General features: G+C 40.6%; 1 protein-coding gene across 1 annotated transcript in view; it reads left to right on the plus strand.

The window, feature by feature from the left end:
* RNF144B (ring finger protein 144B) overlaps positions 1-17,429 on the plus strand; it is a 97,296-nt gene continuing 79,867 nt past the window's right edge. The window contains exon 1 of the mRNA XM_087764651.1: positions 1-213. The gene's annotated coding sequence lies outside the window, so the exon portion shown is untranslated. The remainder of the gene's footprint in view (positions 214-17,429) is intronic.

The following is a 17,429-nucleotide window of genomic DNA, read 5'->3' on the forward strand; positions in this document are numbered from 1 at the left end:
CCCGGCCCCGGCCCCAGCGCCCCGCCCGCCAGCAGCCGCCTCGGGCCGGAGGCAGATGCGTGAGGCGGAGAAGGAGGGCGAGGGACGGAGGACGCGAGCGCGGAGCGGGGGTTCGCAGCGGCTCCCCCGGCCGCCTTCCCGCCAGTTACCGCCCCCGCTGCCCCACCCGCGCCGCGTCCCGGAGACAGCTGCCTCGGGCGGCGAGAGGCGGAGGTAGGGAACCGGGCGGGCGGCGACGCTCGGCGTGGGGCGGCCGGGGCTGCGCGGGCTGCCGGTGCGCGTTTCCCCGGGGCTGCCCTGGGCACCGACGGGCACCTGCAAAAGCGAGGGAGGGAGCTGAGCCCGCTTGCCTCCCTGCCCCGAGCCAGGCAGGCGGGCTTCTCCACCCCAGCCTCTCCGGTGAACGGGCGGCGATTCCTGGCTCGGGGCGTGCGTGTTCATTGCGTTATCTTCTGCAGAAGAGGTGAACTTCTCTGAGCTCTGGGATTTTCGTGCGATTCCTCTCGACTCTGGGAGCTTGTGAATGCAGGTTTGCTCCAGGGCTAACATAGTGTGGCAATGTTATTCAGTAGGGGTTTCATTTTGCATACTTACAAGTAATATTCTGAAGCCTCATTAAGGTTCGAATTTTATTAGAGAATATTCATTTAAGCGTGTACTCTCTGTAATTTTAACAGGCATTTTAAGGTGTTTTCCACATACCTTTTATCTAGGTATGCTTTGCCACGTGTGAGGTGCAACTGCAACCCTACAAAAGCTTCTAAGCCTTGAAGAGACTACTACTGTGAATAACCTTCTCACTTTTCAGATTTGAGCCCTTAGTACTTATTCTGAAATACATAAACTAGATATAGAAACAAAGTCTCCAAGTACTCACAGTCCATAGTTGAAGCAATTACATTTATTATATAGAAAAAGAAATCTCAGCTAAAGTTGTTTAAAGTTTTGTGCAGCTGCCTGCTATATTCAAACTACTTGAAAATTCCAGGGCATACCATGTGAATTCTGTGTGAATCACGCCTTATTTTTAAATGAATGGAATTTCACACTGAAAATATTCATGGCATATTAAAGCAATATCCATGGCCTGGCTTAGACTAACAAAATCCAGAAGGTTCAGCATGGAAGCAAAGCATTTATCCCCATTTCACCTCCATATCCTGGGTTTCTAGACATTTCTTCTCACAAATTATGTAGTTATTCATTGTTTGACCCTTCCAGGGCTTTAGGCTTAGTGAAGTGAGTAAATGCCAGGTGGCCAAGTTCTGTTCCCAATTACTTCAGACTTTACACCATGGTAACTCTATTTATTTGTTTCAGAGCTGTTATTCTAGATTTACCTGACTGTAACTGGATACTGAATTTGTTCAGTAGCTTCTGTCATATTTTGTGACTTTTGTCAGCTCAAGCCAGGCTTCTAATACAGGTTTTGTATGTAAATTGCATAATGCACAATTTAACTGATTCTCCTCTTTAATAGGACACGCAGAATTGGAAATAGAGATGTAACACATGTTTTTAGTAGAGACAAGAAACCACAATGCTGTTTTGTGTGGCTAAAAGCTATAAGCATTCAGCTCTGATGACCTTTTTAGTGGAAATTCTGGTATGACGGAACTAAAAGCTTTAGGAAAACTATTTTATGTGTACGCACATAAATAGCCTTGCAAAGTCAAGATGAGAAGGACTTTTAAAGTTTAAAAAAAAAGTCTTAAAGAATTCCAGTAATGACATTCTGAAATAGAGACAACTTAAATATAGGAAGCTCATATTTTCCTCTCTGGTGGCTGGATGCCAGAGGCTTTACGGATATCTGCATCTACCTTCCCCTTAGTGTGAGGTGGGCTCCACCATGGTCCAGGACCCCAAGGAAAGTTACAGGATGCCTGTGGAGAGCTGCAGGGGTTTAGCATGGGACAGATGATTTACTGTTTCATAAGTCAGGTTCTTGGTTTGATCCTGTTCTATGTTAAGGCGTCTTCAGGGGGCATTTAGGTAAAGTTTGTTTGCAGTCTAAGAACCTAGAAAGACGTATTTCAAATTATTAAAGTCTGTAAAGGGAAGTTGCCCCATCTTTTTTATTATACAGAAATTTGATACCTAAGTATGAGTGAGTAGAAATGGATTGGCAAAAACTTACTTAAATATTGTCACACTACTTCTAAGTGGAAACAAATTTGATAACGCTTATTTGAGGTATCACTTTTGACAACAGTATCCTTGTTTTGTAGAAAACATGGTTTAAGGCCTAATTTTGAAAGCGAGACTCAATGAGCTGTTTGTCATATGAAGGGGAAAGTTCAGGTGAATATTCTGAAGTCTCTGCTGAGCTGCAGCCTAATCTAAATGTTATAAAAAGGTAAAAAGTCTGTAATTGTGAATTCTGTCACTACGTTTCTTCACCATGTTTCTTTTTAATTTGTCATTTTCCCAAGTGAATTTCAGTTTATTCCTCTCATTTAAAGTTTGGAGCATGATAGATTTGCATGCATTACATAATTCCAAGAGGTATCCATATGCAATAATGATTAAGAACAAGCGTAAAAGGGAGAGCACATTTAGGCTGAGAGGACTGAATCACTCACCGCTTCCTCCAGTGGATGTAGCTGGCTGAAGAAGCCCATCGTTTTGAAATGTGCCATTGTACAGTGCATTCAGATGATGTGGAAAGGTTTGAGAGCTGTGAAACTAATCATTCCTGACTAGCAGCTGTGGACACGGTGATGAAAATTTCTTCCTTACGAGAGGTTAAAATAAAGACTGCACCTTGGTAATTGCCAGATAAAGCAGTCTGGCTTGCAGGAATTATAATAGGTAAGAGAAGAGTCTACTTGATGTTTTAACATGAGGAAGATTTTGCTCACAACAGGCAGGAGTGAAATTCAAGGGCATTCATTACTTTGATACGCTATAAAGGAACAAAGATGCTGGCACAGGAGTCCTTAGAGATACTGCCGCGTAAAAGGGAAGGTGGCTGGGTATTTACTGGAAAGGCTGCAGTCAGTTCTGCAGAATTTGAGTTCTCCCTAATTTTACTCCTAGGAGTTCAAGCCATTCTTTGTGGAGAAAGACACTGATATAAACTTACTGATCTTGAACAGCTGCTCAACCTTGTTTTAGTTTTCTGTAGAGAAAAGAAGCTTGTAGTTGTAAATTCTATTGCTCCTTTAAACAGAAAGACTTTTTCATATTTCAGTAATTTTCTCATGACCATGACAGAAATAGATTCTGAAATCTTCCTAGTACAAAGTAGTGTATTTACATGTGTTGATGGATTTTAGAAAACATTTGCTCAAGATTTAAGTGAGGTTTACCAAATATTGCTTAAATTTTCATGTTTGAAAAAGTGGAAAGATGTTTTGAGTATGGAACTAGAAGACAAGTTTCCAGTCCTGTGCCTATGAATCTAACAGTCACCTCCTGTGTCATCAAAGACAAATTAGTGAAGGTTTCTGTACCTGGGTTTTGTAGGTATAATATGGAGAAAATAATTACAGGGATATTCTGAAGCTTGCTCAAAAAAATGAAACACTGTGTGATGCCTAGTAAATGGAAGCTATATAAGTTCTCAAAATATTTAGTGGAATTGTATATAGTTTTTCAAGTAGTTCCTATAAAGTTGGGCTAAGCCTTCCTGGTCGAAATACCCAAACACAAGAGTATCCACTTATATGGAAATCAGTACTTTAGTTATCCTGTTTATTTTGCAGACAGTATCAAGACACTATTTTACTTGATGTGATTCTAAAAATTAGATTGCTCTGTAAAATACTTTGGTTATGGCAATCCCAGTACAAGTCAAAATTATTGCAAGGATGTCACGGAAGGCAGAATTTGAGTACTCAGTTGCCTGAGGGTGAGTGATACCACTTCTGAAATGTGGACGTTACAAATAGACTTTCCAGGAATAACATCACATCACTACCCACATGCATCTGTTGATTGAGCTGGTTGGTTGAACTTTTTCAGAAAATTCACAGGGTAGCTAGTTAATATTCATCCCTCGATTACATATGTAACAGTGTAAATACTTAGTGACAGAACAGCTCTTAAACTAGTTGGAAACTTTTTTTTGTCTCACCTTTTCCTCTATCCCATCCTCTTCTGTACTATATATATATATATATACACACACCCCAATTAGTCTCTCTAAGTGAAACAACCTCCAAGATGCCAAATTTGGGCTAGCTGCTCAGGTAAAGTAAGTTGTTGCTTTTTTCTTTTTTTTTTTTTCCTTTTTTTTTTTCCCCCCCTCCATTTTATGACTTAGTAAAATGAGGAATAATGTAGTATGAATATAGTTTAATAGCAGAACTGGAAATAGGTTACGAGTCTGCTGATTCCCATCCATACTGCCTGGACAGTGGAAAAAAAAATGGAAATTTACTTCTTTGCTAAAAGTCAGTAGAAAAGAGCAGAGTAAACTGATCAAACTGTACTGTCCCACAGGACCTTTAATCGCTAACAGGGATAGCTTATCTGGAAATGGTTATGATACCCATTTTCTGTCTCCTTCAGTGGTTTTGCTGTCTATGGAGCAGCAGCCTCGCTGAGCTTTACAGCTTGATGTGTTAAGGTGAGACACCAGGTTGTGATCTGTGGCAGACAGCTGTAGGACAGAAACCCAAACATATGTTGTACAAACATATATCCAGTATAAGGTATCTCACTGCTGACTTTTCACTTCCAAATATTCTCTTCTATGTTCGTGAACCGGTATGTGTTTTATTATACATGTTTTGCTGGCATGAAAAATGTGACAGAATTATTTGCTTGAGTTTCTGAGAGTGACTTTAGAACTTACACTGTTTGTGCTTTTCAGGATTTCGGCAAAAGAAAACCCCAAACAGCTCTTACTGTAGGTGTCCTATTGTCAGGGCAAAGAGGTGTTAGTGAGAGTAAAGTATCCACAGGTCTGATGTCTCCTGTATTCTCACTCCATGCTTTTAGGTACATTGTAAGCAGATTTTAAGGAAGACCTTGACATGCAAAATTAACTGCAAAACTGGTATTTTTTCAATGTGTTGGTTAAGATGATGCTTTTTTTAGGCCTGTGTTGAACAACTGTCTCACTTAAATCTTATTAATGATCCAGTATACACAGAGAGGTGTATTACTCCCGGTAATTTTAAAGGATTTAAGAATTGGTAAAATAGATCTTGGGTTTGTTCAAATTCTACAGAAGTTTCTGGAGTGTTTCAAATATTACTCTTTCTAGCTTTTATAAAAATAATTTCACAAGACCCTTCAAACTTTTTCTGGTTATAGAACCTTTGTTGTTGCAGGTATTTGTTGTACTTCTTCAGCTTACAAGAAGGCGATACAGCATATGAAATTTCAAAATAAATATCCTAGCTTCTCCAAGTAATTATTTTATAAATAAACTGAAACTCTCTAATTTTGGCAAAAATGTTAACTGTCAAACTTGGCAAAATCCTGTGATTCTATGAAGTTATCCACTGCTTTTTGGAACAAAACATGCATAGTTGTGTCGACAAAAGTATCTGTGCAATAGAATACATTCTCATGCTTTTTAAGCATTTGTTCCTGATACTGAAGATTAATATATGAAAATCAAACAGAAGTAGAGAGCACACAATATAATGCCTGTGCCTTGAATTCAGTTGAGTGTTTTTTTGAAATAAATTGTTATGTGCTGTTCTTGTTACAATAGGTGGTAGTCTGTAGTAGCCTGCTAAACTGAAAATTACATAAGAATTTTAACCACCATCTTGTGTCTGAATGTTGTCTTTGCATACTCGTAACTTAATCAAATATTCTCCTTTCCTGCTGAAATTTTTATGTTTGGTTTTAGTCCAGAGGTTGACTTTCCTGGAAAGCTTATGGGAAAATCCTTTGCCTGGTTTTGATTTAAAAAAAAAAAAAAAAAGGTATACTTTCCCATTTGAAATGTAGCTGGGGAAAGAGGCTGCTGTTACATGAACACAATTATATAACGACAGTTTTAGCCTGGCCATTTCTCATTGGGTGTTTAATTACTTTGTAAATAAAAGATTGAACAAATACTTTAAAAATCTGGTGTCTGTTTCTAGTTTATTCTTAGTTGCTTTGTGCTGTTTGTTTTTTGAAGGACTTGTACCCTGGTTGCTGCCATGTGGTGAGGCTTGTACTGCTGTGCTTCTAAACTGCTGTAAATTAGCATGAATTAACAGCTATTACACTTGCTGCTACCTTTGGTGGGGATAAGGCTTCCTGGGATGCTTAGTTAGGCCTTAAGGGAGATAGTTATACCCACTATGTAAAGCAGCTTTTATTATTGATGAGAATTAGACGTTTTGGTGGTGGATTGCAGCATTGAATACAAGATCCTTGATCACATATGAGCTCTGTAATCTGAGCACCCTGGTAAACTGGAAGAAGTAGTTGTCTCTCACCTCTCAGAAATAGGTCCTGAAGTCCCAGTGCTATAAATACCTATGAGAGCGGTTACCTGATTTGCCTACCCAAATAAAGGTGGAATATTCACATACCCAAAGGTTTGTACAGCTGTGTGCAGGATTGTAGACTTTAATAACGTAACATAGCTGATATCTCTGTAAGAGGTTTTAAAGCTTTATAGAAAATTGTAATACGTAATAGATCTGCTTGTTCTATAGAACTTCCTATTTTGGTCTTGAAAAGTAAACATGTCCTAAACATCAAAAATTTGCTTAATTTTGATTAAAATTGGGTATAAGATCTGTCATGTCCTAAAAGCTGCTGAAGTCCTTCCACTGTATTAAAGAAGTCCCGAATGAAGCTACTCTAAGAAAAGTCTTTTTGCCCACAGTAAATTGTGACCTGATGTATCCCACTACTGAAGCCAGCTGGGGGAGTATGCAGGTTGAGTGACTGAATTGCAGAGAGTTTCTGTGTGTCACTTCTGACATGTAAATGTCAATGCAGTTTGTAAGTTTAAGCCTCTGTCTAATCTGCTCTGGGCTTTTCTGGGAGGGAATACAGACACTGAAAAGTAAAGCAGGAGCTAGCATCAACTATAGAAGTTAAGACTTACTAAAAACAAATGCCATGGCTCTCATCAGAGTAGGAATTTAGTTATGTCATGGCTATTTCTCCTTTAAAATGTGTAGGTATGTAATTTTCTTTTTTTCTGGTGTGCTTAAGAGGTGACTTGCCAAGGCAGAATTTGGCCTGCAGTATGCATCAGAATGATCAATAATACAGGGATGGTATAATCTATGTTTTTTTCTCAGAAATCTGAGTGCTGTTAGATTACATCTGTTTTGTGTGTCTAATTGCCTATGCAATTATTCTTTAGAAAATGCCTTCACCTTGAGTTTTCACCAAAAGTTTGGCTTGTCTTTTCAGAGTAGTTTCTACTTTTAAACTCTATTAAAAAAAAAAAAAAAAAGATATGTGACCTTACTTGGCACAGAAGGTCACATATCTTGGCTTTCCATCTGGTTAAGTAATTCAGTTGAAAAATGAGCTAAGCAACAGAGCCATTTCTGTGAGTGCCTTACAAAAATACTTGCTTGAAATGCTTTCGCTTACACTTCTTCACAGCTACCTTCCTGCCCAGTGCTAAACACAGCCCTCTGTCTTCACTACATTTTGTGCCTCAGAAAAAATGAAGAGCAGCCTCTGGGCTTGCATACATAGGAACATTCAGAAAATATATTCCAAATCAGCTGCATTGACATTCTGGAATATTAATTTGAGCTAACTTCAAAAGTGTATTAATTAAATCACGTTCAAATCTGCTACGGATACTTTTATTTGGAAGTGACTTTTGTTTGTTTAGCTGACTTCTAAAGTGAACTAAACAAAAGCATTTTACAGTCACTTTTAAGCTCTATTTATGGTTTAACTAATACGTTTTAAAAGCCTATTCAAATTAATCTTCCTGAAGGTTTTGTCTAATAAACCCTGCTAAGTTTTGGTAGAGTGAATGATGAGATTACGATGTCTAGTTCTCTGTTCTGGTCCTCTCCTTAGGCTGCTGGACAAATTGCGGCAGAACAACACATATGCTTGCTGTGCAGCCCGGGTAGTTCACAGTTTGTACGTGGCGCAAACTTACGTTCAGAGAAAGCAAATACAGTGGACTGTGAACTGGGGCGTCATGAGGCACGGACAGATTGCTTACTGTGCTGCAGCAATGGCCATCTTCGGCAGAAGGTGAGGGTAACAAAGCAAAAAGGGGTAACATCTTCAGTGTTCTCTAACATCTTAAGTTGCAGGATTTAGCAGGACTTGCGTCAGTAGCGTGAGCATCTCGGTGTAAATGAGCTTTCTGTCTACAAACTGTGAAGTGGGAGTGTGCTCTCTCCTGGAAATCTGCAAAAAGTGAAGGTGTTAAGTTAAACTGTTGAGTTTTTTTTTTTTTTTTTAAAGTTTCTCTATTACTGATACTGAAGGTATGTTTTCCAAGAGAACTTGCCATGGAATAAGGCAGGATGTACACAACACCCGTTGCTCCACACCGGCTTCTGTTTTGTGTGTTACTGAATGTTCTTGTTGAATGTGAAGTAGTTCATTATCCTGGAGTGTTCAACTCATTGCACATGGAAGGAGTTATTGAGCATTTGAATTTGCGCTGTAAATTCATACCCACAATTAACAGAGAGTAGCTTCTTTGTGTAGATAAGCTGTAAGAGTCCTTTTTCGTTCGCACAAGGCCATGTATCCTTGAGTATCTTTCCACGCTCTTCTAGCAGTACAAAAGTCTGCTTCTCATGTTGTGGACGTCCCTGATGCCAAAGATAGTCATGCAGTGAGGCCATCCTGCAGAAACTGTGTGCAAGAGGAAATTTTGAATGTAGTTAGTGGTGGGATAAGGCACTCTTCCTTCTTTGGGTTTATGATTAAATTCTGTACAGATTCATTTGGATGAACATGTGGAATCTTTCTCATTTATGTGGTTCTGGCTAGGAACGCTGACTACTTTCAAACTTAGTGTGTATTAATGCATATTAAATTCCTTTATAGCCTTTAAGAAGTTACACATCACTTTCTTCTCCTGTAATTTAGTCCCAATAATCTGGAATTTTCCTGGTAGTAACCTGCAAAAAGTCCAAAAATATGCCCCCTTAAACATTCCTGATATTTCCCAAACTAAATACTCCCTTTTGACTAACGAAACAGATTACATTCTTTGGCAGGGGCTCTGCTCCTGACCTCAGAAAAACAGTCTTGAAAATGAATTCAAACAGTTCAGAGCAGTTGGAAACAGCTTTTTTGGAAGTGCTACTGGGTGTTGGTTTCTGCTTTCTTCTGAGGATACCTGGTTTTGTCCCTGAGGTCCTTCTGTCAAGGCTAGTTTGAGTATTGTTTGTAGACTTGTAATCATTTATATTCTGTCTTTTGCTCATGTAAATGAAATGTTTCATCCTTACAGTATATTAGACTTTTACAACTTTTTTTTTTTTAATGCATATTTTTCCCTACTTGCATTCTGTCTCTGCCTTTGTGGAGCTGAGAACTGGCCCAGTTTGCCTTTCTGTGTTGCATTTTATTCTGGCAAATATTGTATAATACGTAAGCTTGTATGTATTTGTTTGTGCCAATTGGCATTTTCACATACATTTGAAAAAGTCCAAGAACACTCAAGTGTTTCAGGATATTTAAAAATGCAAATGTATAAGTTATTTTAAAAATGAATTAACTTATGTTTATTTATAGCTGATGAGGAGAGAGGTGAAGGGACAAGTGTTGCATGTATAGTTATTGTACATTTATACAACAATAGATTTCCAGATGCTGCCAGTGTACAATAAGATGACAATGGGAAGAAAAAAACCCAGATAAAGTAAAATTATTTGTTTTATGTAGTAAATAGTAATGGACTAGGAAGAGAAATCCTATTTCTTTACTGCAAAAGTGGTGCTGCCTTAGTGGGACTGTTCAGCTAGATTATTCATTAAACTGTCAGAAGAAAAAGAATAATAACATGAAGTGGTCTCCGCGGAGTGGAAGGATGTGGAAACCATAAGCCCCACTAAAACACAGGAAACTTTCACATCTGCCTGGGTGTTCATCCATCGCAGCGGGGCACTGGTTAAGGTTTACAGAAAGCGAACGCACCAGTCTCTGCCCGTTCGCCTCACGAGGTGGAGCTTGGGCCCTTGGAAGAATCAGTGCTCATCCTCAATTTTGCATTGAAGTCTGTAAGTCTGTGCTTCAGCTGCAGGAGGTGTCCCTCTCCTCCTCCTGCCCACCCACCATGTGTCGCCACCCTCTTTTATGCTACAGCTAGCATTCATTAACGGGATGATTAGCTGGATAATAGACATGGTCCAGCTGGAAAGGGATCGGGTTTTTTGTCATGGTAGGATTAAGGCTCTGATCAGCTCCCAGACCTTGCAGGTCATCTGCCTACACCAGTCCTATTCTGGCACAAGTGAGAAGTCAGGACCATCTTATTGGGGGGGGGGGAAACACAAAATTAGGTCCGTTCTAGCTTAGAACTATGCCCTGAGCACGTGGCTGCATGTGATGCTGTCTGGTACAACTGCAGCTCCCACAGAAAGAAGTGGATTTCTGTTGCATTTCTGTACCTGTTTGCACACTTCCTCTGTTCCTCTCTGTTCTGAGGTACTTAATGCCTTCTTTGCCTCGGTCTCCAATAGTCAGACTGGTCACCCTCGGGGTGTTCAGGCCCCTGAGCTGAGAGATGGAGATAGGATGCACAATGAAGCCCCAGTTGTCGAAGAGGTGGCAGTCACCAACCTGCTCCTCCACCTGGATGCGCACAAGTCCATGGGGCCAGATGGGATCCACCTGAGGATACTGAGGGAGCTGGCAGAGGACCTTGCCAAGCCACTCTCCATCATTTATCAGCAGTCCTGGTCAACCGGGGAGGTCCCGGATGACTGGAAGTTAGCAAACGTGATGCCCCTCTACAAGAAGGGTCAGAAGGAGGATCCCGGGAACCACAGGCCTGTCAGCCTGACCTCGGTGCCGGGGAAGGTCATGGAGCAGATCATCTTGAGTGCCATTACGCGGCACGTGTGGGACAACCGAGGGATCAGGCTCAGTCAGCATGGGTTTATGAAAGGGAGGTCCTGTTTCACTAACCTGGTCTCCTTCTATGACAAGGTGACCCGCTTAGTGGATGAGGGGAAGGCTGTAGATGTTGTCTACTTGGACTTTAGTAAGGCCTTTGACACTGTATCCCACAGCATTCTCCTGGAGAAGCTGGCTGCACACGGCTTGGATGGGTGCACTCTGCACTGGGTAAAGAACTGGCTGGATGGCCGAGCCCAGAGAGTGGTGGTGAATGGAGTCAAACCCAGTTGGCGGCCGGTCACGAGTGGTGTTCCCCACGGCTCAGTGTTGGTGCCGGTCCTGTTCAACATCTTCACTGATGTTCTGGATGAGGGGATTGAGTGCACCCTCAGTAAGTTTGCAGATGACACCAAGTTGGGTGGAAGTGTCAATCTGCTGGAGAGTAGGAACGCCCTGCAGAGGGACCTGGACAGGCTGGATCGTTGGGCCAGGGCTAACTGCCTGAGGTTCAACAAGGCTCAGTGCCGGGTCCTGCACTTGGGTCACAACAACTCCAAGCAACGCTACAGGCTAGGGGAGGAGTGGCTGGAGAGCTGCCTGGTGGAAAAGGACCTGGGGATGTTGGTTGACAGCTGCCTGAACGTGAGCCAGCAGTGTGCTCAGGTGGCCAAGAGGGCCAATGGCATCCTGGCCTCTATCAAGAATAGTGTGGGCAGCAGGACCAGGGAGGTGATAGTGCCCCTGTACTCAGCACTGGTGAGGCCGCACCTCGAGTACTGTGTTCAGTTTTGGGCCCCTCACTACAAGAAGGACATCGAGGTGCTGGAGCGTGTCCAGAGGAGGGCAACGAAGTTGGTGAAGGGTCTAGAACACAAGTCTTATGAGGAGCGACTGAGGGAGCTGGGGTTGTTTAGTCTGGAGAAGAGGAGGCTGAGGGGAGACCTTATTGCTCTCTACAACTACCTGAAAGGAGGTTGTAGCGAGGTGGAAAAACTTCTTCACCGAAAGGGTAGTCAGGCACTGGAACAGGCTGCCCAAGGAAGTGGTTGAGTCTCCATCCCTGGAGGTATTTGAAGAACGGATAGATACCGTGCTTGAGGACATGGTTTAGCAGTGGACTTGGCAGTGATAGGTTAACGGTTGGACTCGATGATCTTAAGGGTCTTTTCCAACCTTGACGATTCTGTGATTCTATGATTCCTGGGGCAAGAGAAGTCCAGTAAACTGGTCTGATGGAAAACTGTTCTTTCTTTTTTGGAGGCTGGCAGAAGACTGACTAAGTTTTGTCAGATGAGCTTGCTGGACTGTCTTACTTTGTGGCCGCACAGTTACTAGGTCTGGTGGAGAGGAAGCTGAGGAAGGGAGGGGTGGGGGGGAAGGAGGCAAACAGGAGCTCTTCTTTCAGGGAAAGCCCGCAGTTGCACCAGATTGGAAGACGCTGGAGACATTCTGTTACATCACATCTAAGTATTTAAAATAACAAAATGCAGTATGAGTTAAGTTTCAGTTCAGTGGTGCTTTTCTTTCTTCCCTCACAGTTCCAACTGCTTGCTTTTGGATCAACAAGTTTTCTTTGACATGATGGGAAAATGTAATAAGAATCAGAATTATTTTGTCATTAACAAAATACTGTGTTTGAATCTTTCAATTATTTTGAATACTTCTGGTTTTTAGCTCTGTTATAAATTTTTTTTTTTAATTGTCTATAAAGTCAATCTAATCATGGGATTTTGCAGTATCCACAGAGATTAGCTGACTTGGTGGGTTTAAAACTGAATGTAAAGTAGTATGAATAATAGTTCTGCATTTTATTTATTGAATAAAACATTAGATTTTGACATAGTCAAAATGGACACATTAGAATTGTGATTTATTTTGCTATTAAAAATATGTCTTAAAAATTGGAACTTGTACTTAGTTGTTTGACATTTGAATACATTTATTTTCTGTCATAGATGACTCGGATTCCCACCAGCCTGCAGAGTGTGTTAATTTGCAAAAGCTGTAAAAGGCAGGCATTAATAAAAGTCATAGACTGTGCAGTATGCCCTTCAGCACTGATTACATGCTCATTACCCCCTAGTCCCCTCGTCTAGTTTGTATCTTGGTTCCTTGTCCTCAGAAGACACATGCATGTGCTACTTTGTCCTGAGTTGCTGCCTAGGAATTAAGGGAGCTCTGCTGGTCCTCTTGTCTTCCATCAGCTCAGGAGATCCCACTAGTATACGAGGGCGCACAGGAGTGGATTCAAGCGTGCGCTGCAGGGAGAAGCAGGGCTGGTACGATGTATAGAGTGACTGAGAGCATGCGTGTGGGGTGGCAGGAGGGAACTTGTGGCCCTGAGGGCTCCCCTCATTCCGAACATTGGTGTCTGTGGATTTACTGAGCTCCTGCCTCTCTGTGTCCATCTGGGTGAGTGCCACTGAGCGGTGATCTATCGTTTGCCAGTTTGTTATCCATTGTCTCCCCTTGGCCCTCTAACAGAAGAGCTTGGGGTATGAAGCTGTTAGTTCAAGTTCAATGCAGACAACCTGGTAACATTAACAACTAGGGAAAGTGTTTTGAGAAAACAGTGAATTGTTTGTTCATTAATATTATTTGGAGTTTAGGACTACTACTTGCAGACTATACTAGTATCAGTACAGAAAGAGCCAATATCCTTTTATTTTCTGCCACTGTTTAGTACGGTGTTTCTGTAGTACTGAAGGTGAAAGGAGCACTAGTTTTTCTCAGTGTGTGGTCGCTATCAGAAGCTGAGGGGTCTCAGCCAGGGTACAGTGAAAAGGGAACTGTTAGAAGGAAAGAAAACTCCATGCCATGTTAGCCAGAGGTATTAAAGTACACAGTGAAGCACTGTGGAGTTGGACAACTTTCCAGAGCAGTTGCTTTTTTCCCCTACGTTTTAATTAAAACCTTTGAGCAAATAGTTAAATGTCTATCATGAGTGCTAGAAAGAACATTGTTAAAAGTTCCCAAATCCTATTGCTCTCCTATTTATGTTAATTTTGAAAGAGAAAACTTGTTGGTTTTAATGTATGGAGCTTTGACTTCTAGCACATGTTTTTTCTTCTTTATTATGTCACTGTTGGTAAGTGTGTGCTTTGAAAGCATGAACATAAAGGCTTGAGTGTATTTTTGTAGGAAGGACAAGTATAGATACAAGACTGATTAGTAACTGAATAAAACCAGGCTTAACAATATTATTTAAAGATTAGAGATTTTTGTGCTAAATATTGCGTATCATGTCATATATTGCCATGAGGGACAACGCTCTGAATGCAAGGAATTAAAACTGCACTTCTCTGAAGTCTGTGAGCAGCTGCAGGCAGCCCCTGGATGTGTGCTCAGAACAGCACTGCTGGACCAGGAGAGCAGCCACTGCTTAGAGGTGGGCACTCCATCTCCCTCTGGAGGTCCAAGACTTTGGCTGCCAGTTTTCTGGTGGTTTACTATTATTATCTGCTCTGAAGTGCTGAATTTTAACATCGCTTACACCACTCAAATTCCATATCTTCCCGTCAGTTTCCTAGCTTTAAAGCCTCCCTGACCAGAAGTGAACATTGTGTACCAGGGCTACAACCTGGTTTTGCCAGGCAGGATGATGGCAGTAGCATATACTGCCATTGTGCAGCAACTCTCTGCTTTGGACAGGTTGCACAGAGTTTGAAGTAGCTTCCACTTCAACTGGGAGTTCAGTTCACACCCGGTCTTATAAAAAGACTTGACTTTCTGTGAAACAGTCATAAAATTTTTAATGTCTGACTTATTTCACCTGAAATGGGTTGAAAGAATCTTGGGCAAGTATTTAAATCCCCTCCTCTTTTGGCATGTAAGGTTTAGGGACATTTGAAGAGATCAGTGTAAAATCTTATGAGATCCATAAACCTTTTTGATTGCAGGAGGAAAATGTGTTGATTTCTGAAATCTTTCTTGAGAAGTGGAAAAGAAAAAGGTTATTAATCAGATTGGTGTATGAAATAGAAAGTATGAAGTTACATCTTGCAAATTATTTCTGTTCAATGTACTTTTAAAAGATAAAGGCAGAAGTACTTGTAACCTTCTTAACTACAGAATTACAGTTCTCTTTAAAGCATTTGCAGAAGATGCATATTCATGTTACAGTTTTCCCTTTTCAGATGAAGAAAATATGCTCGCTTACTTGAGTTGCCCTCTGCAGAGTCACCTCTCAACAGGGATCTGTAGTCCATGTATTTTTTCCTTACCTTCATCTTTTTTTTAAGGAGTGGAGGAAAGAATTGAATAAATTGGGTATATATTATTGTGTCTTTCTCAGGGGATAGAGTAGTTGATAGTTTTGGGCTATGTCAGGGTGAAAATGAAACCTTGTGTTCGTGACAATTGACTTGATAGCAGCTGCCAAACACGATTTCAAGTCATGGGAAAAAGTTCCTGTCAAATAATGGCATGCTCAGTTTGTTCCTGACCTTGGAAATCATTGCTTGTTTTAACACAATATTCTTCTGGCGTCTATAGTCTCTATGAAGTAGAACCAGTAGGGTTCTTTAAAGTTAATCTATGCTATCGTTAATATAATAAAACAATCCAATCCCCTGTGTCAGAGCATCGTAATTAATTTGTTCTAGTGTCAGTCTGCTTTCTTTCATGCTGCTTTTTCATTTTCTAAGAGAGGTTACAGGAAGAGGGAATCATAACAGGACACTGAGAATGTAACTCTAATTTACATGGAAAAATATAATAATAGTAAAGTAGCAGTGAATTTCCTTTGGGAAGACAATGTTTTCTTCTTTGGTACTGTTGTTCTTCATAAAATCATATGTGCTTTGACCTTGTGGTTAATGACCTCAATAGAGTCATTTCATAAACTTAAAAACCACTACAGGATTTTATGTATTTTCCTTTTGCTTATTATCCCTTGGTAATTTTATTGATACTGATGGGAAACATAAATTTCGTTTACATTTAGATAACAAACTTGTGCTAGTGCTAGGAAGCTATGAACAGTTCCAAAGCTTTTGTACAAACGCTCGATAACTCAGGTCAGTGAATTGACATTTTCATTCTATATTTTAAATAATTCACGCTTTTTGTCCTTACAGTAACTGCAACATAAAAATATCTTTTCAAATCCCTGAAGTAAGGATCCTGTAAATATGTGGGAGTTAAGACTGTCACATATTCTATATTATTCCTAATGGAAGAGTGGGCAAGTAGTTACTAAATGGCTTTTCATTTGTCTAACCTGCTTAATAGAGCTCAGATGAAGGCTGATGTTATGGTTCCTAATCCCATTATTTTAGCAGTGTTTCTGATCGTACATAATATATCATTAGACGACAGCAAATCTAAAGGGACTCTGGAATGACAGTCTTGCACATCTTCAGGATGAATATCAGCCTTGTCAGAGGGGATGTCTTTGGTATCAAACTTTATTCTCAAAACTTTCGCACAGGCTTTCTAAAAATCAAGAAGTTATAGAAATCTTATATTATTTATGCAAGTATTTAATAGATTTGCTTTTATTGTTCTTTTTCAATGGCAACCATGCAGTGGATATAAAAAGCTACTATGAATTATGAAAGAAGCAGGAATAAAATGTCAAAATACTTTCTTTGGTATTTATTGCATTATCTCGCTAAAGAGAAACCTTTGGTGTAGATGAAGAATTGCCTCTCTTGCTGAGAACAAGTATCCTACAGGAAAAAGCGATTGAGAATCTTGGTTAAATTCCCTTAAAGAGCTGCATCAGAGCTAATTAAACTCACGTGGAAGTACCAGTGTAACCACTTGGTCCATACAAGTTATATTTTTATAGCTTAAAGAACATAGAAGTTTTGTGTTTGCTGTTGCATTATTCTCTAGGCACATACATTCCATACTGCTGGCATAGGTGTTAGAGGTACCATGTCCTGGACAATTTTGAATGCATAGTGGTGTCCAGGAGAATAGTAAGAGCTGAAGAAAACTCGTAATCTCCTGAGAAAGTTTCATGTCTCCAATAGTGGCAGTGTTATATCCAACCCTGTGCCTTTGCCAAGGCCAAAGGCTCAGTCTATGCTTCTGTAAACACAAGATGGATAGATAGGTCTTCAGATAAACTATACGTGGAGGGTGCGTGTGTGTGTGTGTTTGGGTTTTTTGGGGGGTGGGGGAGTGGGGTGGGTTTGGTTTTTTGTGTGGTTTTATTTTGTTTTTTGAAAGGTGCCTGAAGAGTCCGAGTATGGAATTTCAAGTGATACTGGTTGCACAATGTAAAGAAGAACTCTCTGGCATGTGTTTGTAAGTACACAAGTAGTTTCTTAAATGCTAAGTGCAGAGAATACATTTTTCTTTCAGGTCTGGATCATGACTACAGTAGGTGAAATAGAGTTTCTAAGGCATAACCAACAGTAGCGTGCTGACGTTAGGGTGAGAAAAGGAAGTTAGTTACAATTTTGTACTAACTTCATTCTGATATGACAGCTGCTTGGAAAAGAAGC

Source organism: Nipponia nippon, unplaced genomic scaffold, assembly GCF_047370975.1.
Source record: "Nipponia nippon isolate SJK-2023a ecotype South Korea unplaced genomic scaffold, ASM4737097v1 scaffold_1, whole genome shotgun sequence".
In the NCBI taxonomy this organism is placed as follows: Eukaryota; Metazoa; Chordata; class Aves; order Pelecaniformes; family Threskiornithidae; genus Nipponia; species Nipponia nippon.